Source organism: Malaclemys terrapin, chromosome 1 (genome assembly GCF_027887155.1).
Source record: "Malaclemys terrapin pileata isolate rMalTer1 chromosome 1, rMalTer1.hap1, whole genome shotgun sequence".
Lineage (NCBI taxonomy): Eukaryota > Metazoa > Chordata > Testudines > Emydidae > Malaclemys > Malaclemys terrapin.
Genome location: NC_071505.1, coordinates 326,602,970 through 326,610,649, shown reverse-complemented (window position 1 = coordinate 326,610,649; position 7,680 = coordinate 326,602,970).

Below are 7,680 nucleotides of genomic sequence, written 5' to 3'. Positions count from 1 at the left end.
TAGGCAACTGCACTAAAATCAGTGCAGAGAATTTTTCAGAGACACCATAAAGGTACCTTTGTAATATCAATTAGGCCTCGTCTACACTACGAGTTTAGGTCGACTTTAGCAGCGTTAAATCAAATTAAGCCTGGACACATCCACACAACGAAGCCCTTTCTTTCGACTTAAAGGGCCCTTTAAACCGGTTTCTTTACTCCATCTCCGACGAGGGGATTAGCACTAAAATCGGCCTTTGCGGGTCGGATTTGGGGTAGTGTGGACAGAATTTGACGTTATTGGCTTCCGGGAGCTATCCCACAGTGCTTCATTGTGACCGCTCTGGACAGCGCTCTCAACTCAGATGCACTGACCAGGTAGACAGGAAAAGCCCTGCGAACTTTTGAATTTCATTTCCTGTTTGCCCAGCGTGGAGAGCACAGGTGACCACGCAGAGCTCATCAGCACAGGTAACCATGATGGAGTCCCAGGATCACAAAAGAGCTCCAGCATGGACCGAACGGGAGCTACGGGATCTGCTCGCCATATGGGGAGACGAATCAGTGCTAGCTGAACTCCGTAGTAGTAAACGAAATGGCAAAATATTAGAAAAAGTCTCAAAGGCCATGAAGGACAGAGGCCGTAACAGGGATGCACAGCAGTGCCGTGTGAAAATTAAGGAGCTAAGGCAAGCCTACCACAAAGCCAGAGAGGCAAATGGAAGGTCTGGGGCAGAGCCGCAAACATGCCGCTTCTACACGGAGCTGCATGCCATTCTAGCAGGTGCAGCCACCATTACCTCAACCGTGTGCTTTGACTCCATCAATGGAGAATCACGCAACAGGGAAGTGGGTTCGGGGTACACGGAAGATGATGATGATGAAGACAATGAAGATAGCTCACAGCAAGGAAGCAGAGAAACCGGTTTCCCCAACAGCCAGGATATGTTTATCACCCTGGACCTGGAACCAGTAACCCCCGAACTCACCCAAGGCATGCTCCCAGACCCTGAGGGCACACAAGGGACCTCTGATGAGTGTACCTTTGTAAATATTACACATGGTTTAAAAGCAAGCGTGTTTAATGATTAATGATTAATTTGCCCTGGCAATCGCGGCCAGTACAGCTACTGGAAAAGTCTGTTAACGTGTATGGGGATGGAACAGAAATCCTCCAGGGACGTCTCCAGAAAGCTCTCCTTCATGTACTCCCAAAGCCTTTGCAAAAGATTTCTGGGGAGGGCTGCCTTATCCCGTCTGTCATGGTAGGACACTTTACCATGCCAGGCCAGTAGCACGTAGTCTGGAATCATTGCATAACAAAGCCTGGCAGCATATGGTCCCGGTGTTTGCTGGCATGCAGACAACATCCATTCCTTATCTCCCTTTGTTATCCTCAGGAGAGTGATATCATTCACGGTCACCTGGTTGAAATGGGGTGATTTTATTAAGGGGACATTCAGAGGTGCCTGTTCTTGCTCGGCTGAACAGAAATGTTCCCTGCTGTTAGCCACATGGTGGGGGGTGTGAAGTGATCATCCCAGAGAATTGGGTGTGTGTGTGTGGGGGGGGGGTAGTTGGGTTTGTGCTGCATGTTAACCCGGAAACCGCAGTCCCTCTTTTTACATTGCAAACCCATTTTAAATGGCCAATCCAATGGGTCCTTGGTATGGGAAATGAGGGCACTGCTGTTTGAAACCATTCCCACATGTTATGAGGGTTAAAAAAGCCAAAAGACTGTGGCTTACCATGGCTGCCTGCAAGCCGAATTCTGTTGCCTGGCACTGCGTGAGTGATCTCTCACACCAAACCGGCAGGCCCTCAATATAAGAGGAAAAATGCGACCTTGTAACGAATGCACATGTGCTGTGTAATGTGAACAGCAAAATTTAACGTGAAAGAGTGTACCCATTGTTCTCTAAAATGTCTTTTTTTAACCACCTCTCCCTTCTGCTCCACCAGCTGCAAATGTTTCTCCTTCACAGAGGCTAGTGAAGATTAGAAGGAGAAAACGGTGGACTCGGGATGATATGCTCTCGGAGCTCCAGAAGTCCTCCCACGCTGACAGAGCACAGCAGAATGCGTGGAAGCAGTCAATGTCAGAGTGCAAAAAAGCACAATATAAACGAGAGAAGAGGTGGCGGGCTGAATCGCGGGCTGACGAGAGCAAGTGGCAGGCTGAAGAAGATAGGTGGTGTCAGCTTGCTGACAGAAGGCAAGAGTCGATGCTCCGGCTGCTGGAGCATCAAACTGATATGCTCCAGCGTATGGCTGAACTGCAGGAAAGGCAGCAGGAGCAGAGACCGCTGCTACAGCCCCTGTGTAACCAACAGCCCTCCTCCCCAAGTTCCATAGCCTCCTCACCCAGACGCCCAAGAACATGGGGGGGGGGCCTTCCGCCCACCCAACACTCCACCCCAGATGATTGCTTAAGCATCAGAAGGCTGGCCTTCAATAAGAGTTAAAGTTTTAAACTGCAGTGTGTCCTTGTCCTTCCCTCCTCCCCCACCCCATCCGGCGCTTCCCTCCTCCCCCACCCCCCTGGGCTACCTTGGCAGTTATCCCCCTAATTGTGTGATGAATTAATAAAGAATGCATGAATGTGAAGTAACAATGACTTTATTGCCTCTGCAAGCGGTGCTCGAAGGGGGGAGGGGAGGGTGGTTAGCTTACAGGGAAGTAGAGTGAACCGGGTGGTGAGGTGGGGCGGAGGGTTCATCAAGGAAAACAAACAGAAGTCTCACACCGTAGCCTGGCCAGTCACAAAACTCATTTTCAAAGCTTCTCTGATGCGCACCGCACCCCGCTGTACTCTTCTAACTGCCCTGGTGTCTGGCTGTGCGTAATCAGCGGCCAGGCGATTTGCCTCAATCTCCCACCCCACCACAAATGTCTCCCCCTTACTCTCACAGATATTGTGGAGCACACAGCAAGCAGCAATAACAATTGGAATATTGGCTTCGCTGAGGTCTATCCGAGTCAGTAAACTGTGCCAGTGCACTTTTAAATGTCCAAATGCACATTCCACCACCATTCGGCACTTGCTCAGCCTATAATTGAACAGGTCCTGACTCCTGTCCAGGCTGCCTGTGTACGGCTTCATGAGCCATGGCATTAAGGGGTAGGCTGGGTCCCCAAGGATAACTATAGGCATTTCAACACCCCCAACGCTTATTTTCTGGTCCGGGAAGAAAGTCCCTTTCTCCAGCTTTTGAAACAGACCAGAGTTCCTGAAGACGCGAGCATCATGTACCTTTCCCGGCCATCCCACGTTGATGTTAGTGAAACGTCCCTTGTGATCCACCAGGGCTTGCAGCAGCATTGAAAAGTACCCCTTGTGGTTTATGTACTTTGTGGCTTGGTGCTTCGGTGACAAGATAGGGATATGGGTTCCGTCTATCGCCCCACCACAGTTTGGGAATCCCATTGCAGCAAAGCCATCCACTATGGCCTGCAAGTTTCCCAGAGTCACTACCCTTGATATCAGCAGGTCTTTGCTTGCGTTGGCTACTTGGATCACAGCAGCCCCCACAGTAGATTTGCCCACTCCAAATTGATTCCCAACTGACCGGTAGCTGTCTGGCATTGCAAGCTTCCACAGGGCTATCGCCACTCGCTTCTCAACTGTGAGGGCTGCTCTCATCCTGGTATTCTGGCGCTTCAGGGCAGGGGAAAGCAAGTCACAAAGTTCCATGAAAGTGCCCTTATGCACGCGAAAGTTTCGCAGCCACTGGGAATCGTCCCACACCCGCAACACAATGCGGTCCCACCAGTCTGTGCTTGTTTCCCGGGCCCAGAATCGGAGTTCCACGGCATGAACCTGCCCCAGTAACACCATGATTTGCACATTGCTGGGGCCTGTACTTTGTGAGAGGTCTATGTCCATGTCAATTTCCTCATCACTCTCGTTGCTGTGCTGCAATCGCCTCCTCGCCTGGTTTTGCTTTGGCATGTTCTGGCTCTGCATATACTCCAGGACAATGCGCGTGGTGTTCATAGTGCTCATAATTGCCGCGGTGATCTGAGCGGGCTCCATGATCCCAGTGCTATGGCATCAGGGCTGAAAAAAGGCACGAAACTATTGTCGGAGGGAGGGAGTGACAACATGGCTTACAGGTACAGGGAATTAAAATCAACAAAGGTGGCTGTGCATCAGGGAGAAACACAAATAACTGTCACACAGAATGGCCTCCCCAAAGATTGAACTCAAAACCCTGGGTTTAGCAGGCCGTTGATTTCACGGAGGGAGGGGGAAGCAAATGAATACAGAACAAATCTGGTCCATCTATTTTTTTACATCTTAAGCTGGCAGCAGACGGTGCAGCATGACTGATAGTCATCGGCATCTTCTAGGTACTTGGAAGAAAATGATGTACTACGACTGCTAGCCATCATCGTCAAGACGGTTCAATAGTCCAGGAGACAAAACATGTCTGCCCAAGTGCCTCTGATTGAACTCACTGAGGAGTACGACGACGACGGATACCAGTCTACTGCACTGTCTACTGCCAAAAGGCAATTAGCTGCTGCTGTGTAGCAATGCAGTACCATGTCTGCCAGCACCCAGATGACAGAGGGTGATGGTGAGCTGAGCTGAGCGGGCTCCATGCTTGCCGCGGTATGTTGTCTGCATAGGGTAACCCAGGTAAAAAGGTGCGACTCCATTTTCTGCCGTTGCTCTGACGGAGGGGGAGGGGCCTGACGACATGTACCCAGAACCCCCCATGACACTGTTTTTTGCATCATCAGGTATTGGGATCTCAACCCAGAATTCCAATGGGCGGCGGACACTGCGGGAACTGTGGGATAGCTATGGAAAGTTGACGCTAGCCTCGGTACTGTGGACGCAGTCCGCCGACTTAATGCACTTAGAGCATTTTATGTGGGGGGACACACAATCGACTGTATAAAACCGATTTCTATAAAACCGGCTTCTATAAATTCAACCTAATTTCATAGTGTAGACATACCCTTATTCTTGTGGGTTCCGGCAGAGAATTACAGAATGTTTTATAGACATTTAGGCTATTCATGAGTGTTTTGTGTGCCCTGAACCTAAACATTATTAGCTTGGGGGCATAGGTAAAATTAAATTTTAGCTTTTTAATCAGATTAATTTATTAATCCTCACTTTACATCTATGAGGTAAGTGGGCAAGTTTCCTTATCCCCATTTTAAGCTCAGAGCAATTGAGACAGAAAGATAAAGCGACGTACCCAAGGCTGTGTGGTGAGGCAATGGGGACAGCTGACTTGCCACCCTGTGGTCACTATTCCCAGACCATCCTGCCTTTCTAGCTGTGATAAAACTAGCAGCTGCTTTTAGTACAAGCTGACGTGCAGAGATAACAGCACTGAATCTACAGGACAAGGGCATTATGGTCGCTCAGTCTAATGATACGAACTCTGTGACTCTGCTTTCCATTTTAAATGCAATTAGTTAAGGGGTGATGTGGGGCAATGGAATTTGCCTTTCACCTGTGGAAATGCATGCTCAAATACTAGTTTAGGCCATGAGTGAAAATTAGTTTATTTCATCCCAGCCTTGTGTTTATAAATGCCATAAAACCACTATAGAAAACGGCAGCAGGGGCCCAAGAGTGGCCTAGCCTGGGGTGAGTCAGCAGAGATGTGCATGGAACTGTCACCTGGCACTGCACTGTGCTGGAGCTACCATTAGTTCACTTTTTAGAGCATTCAAGTCACTCCTAATTCACACTATACTAGCAGTAGCAAAGATTTTTCAATGGCACTAAGGGCAGTTAGGTGTCCCATTCGTGCTTACTGTCAATGGGATTTAGGATCCTAACTCCCTTAGGGTCCTCTGACAATCCTGGCCCAAAATAGCCTTGATTCTGTAGTAGCATTAGGGTGTGTATATGTGCGGGGTCTCTCCCACTCCTTTCTCCCGATCTCCTTTAATAGCTCAAAAAAGAACACATTTTACTCCTGCCAGGGTATGGCATTCCAGGTGCAATCTAGACTAGTGAGGGGCTGTGTTACCACTTGCCTTGCAACCTGGGGCACCTCACAATGCTTTGCTGCTGTAGCTGCCAGCATGGGCTCCTCACAATCATCCTGCAAGCATGCAGTTCACACTTTGAGGCTTTGTCTACAATACCGCAGTAAGTCGATCTAAGTTATACAACTCCAGCTACATGAATAAAGTAGCTGGAGTTGACATAGCTTAGGTCGACTTACTGTGGTGTCTACACCACATTGGGTCGATGGGAGAGTGTCTCCCATTGACTTACCTTACTCTTCTTGTTTGGGGTAGAGTACCGGGGTTGATCAGAGAGTGATCTGCAGTCAATTTGGCGGGTCTTCACTAGACCCGCTAAATCAACCCCCGGTGCATCAATTGCCAGAGTGTTGATCTGACGATAGTGTAGACATAGCCTGAATGTCTGTGGCTAGCCACAGCCCTGGTCCAGCAACCTGTTAGCAAATACCAGCTATACTCTGGCTTCCATCAGCTTTGGTTACTACCTGCAGGGTGACCCCAACACACTCCAGTCCTGGATTTTCCCCAAATAACATATATTTTACACTATCCAGCCCTCTACTGGACTGTCCAGTTAGATAGGTCCATTGCTCATCTAAGATGATCAATATACAACAGTCTGTTACCTTAAATGAAGTCACCCAAACAATTCACAACAGGGGATTAACTGAGTTTTAATTAAAGAGTAAAACAAGTTTATTTAACTACAAAGAAATAGATTTTAAGTGAGTACAAATATAAGGCATTAAAGTCAGAAATGTTTACATAAGAAATAAAGATAAAACACTTTTTAAACTTAACAAACTAGTCTTGGTTCAAGATGCAATTCTTACCACAGGTTCCCAGTAACATTACTGACCAAATTCTGAGGCCACAACCTGCTCCCAAAGGCTGTTTATTTTGATTTAAGTGAAAAAGAGAGAGATCGATAGGTAGAGATAATGTGGGGTGTTTTTGACTCCCACTTTTATAGTTCAGTTATATTTTGAAATCTTTGAATTGCATTTTCCTGAGGTTACCCCTAGTTAAAGTTCATTCAAAAAAGGTGATATGGTATCTGGCGGTGAAAGAAGATGCATGCTTTTTCTTCTCACCTCTGTTTGCTGAAATGCAGATTTTCCTTTTCTCCTGTCTAACCCTTCTTGCTGTCTGAGGACCCTGTTTACAACTTGTATGTAAACTGAAGTAAACACACATTCTTTATTTAGGACATACTTGACCAGTCCTGCCTACTCAAGGCTACGTGGGTTTGAACATGTGCCATCAACATCACTTAGGGGGAATTCATAACTCTCTATATAATGTTGCCACACACCTTTTACCATGATACCATTAACCAACAAGTTATTAGTTTTACATGATACCTCACAAGGCATATTTTGTACAAAGATTATTACAGTGGTGTAATGGGTGTGAATACAGGGCTGTATTCAGTCACATAGGGCTAGCTTTGTTGTTTTGCCATCCCATTGCAGAGTGTCAGATCTGCCATACAGGTTTGACAGATTTTTTAAACTGTGTAGCACAAAAAATGACTTGATAAAGGGAGTAAAGGCTTCTACTTTCTAAAGGTATGTGCACAGGCTAGCCTACCCAAGCTAGCTTGAATCCAGCTAGTTTAACAACACCATTGAAGACAGCACAGCATGAGTAGTACAAGCCTGGTATGGACCCTGAGTTCACGCCTGCTTCACTAACG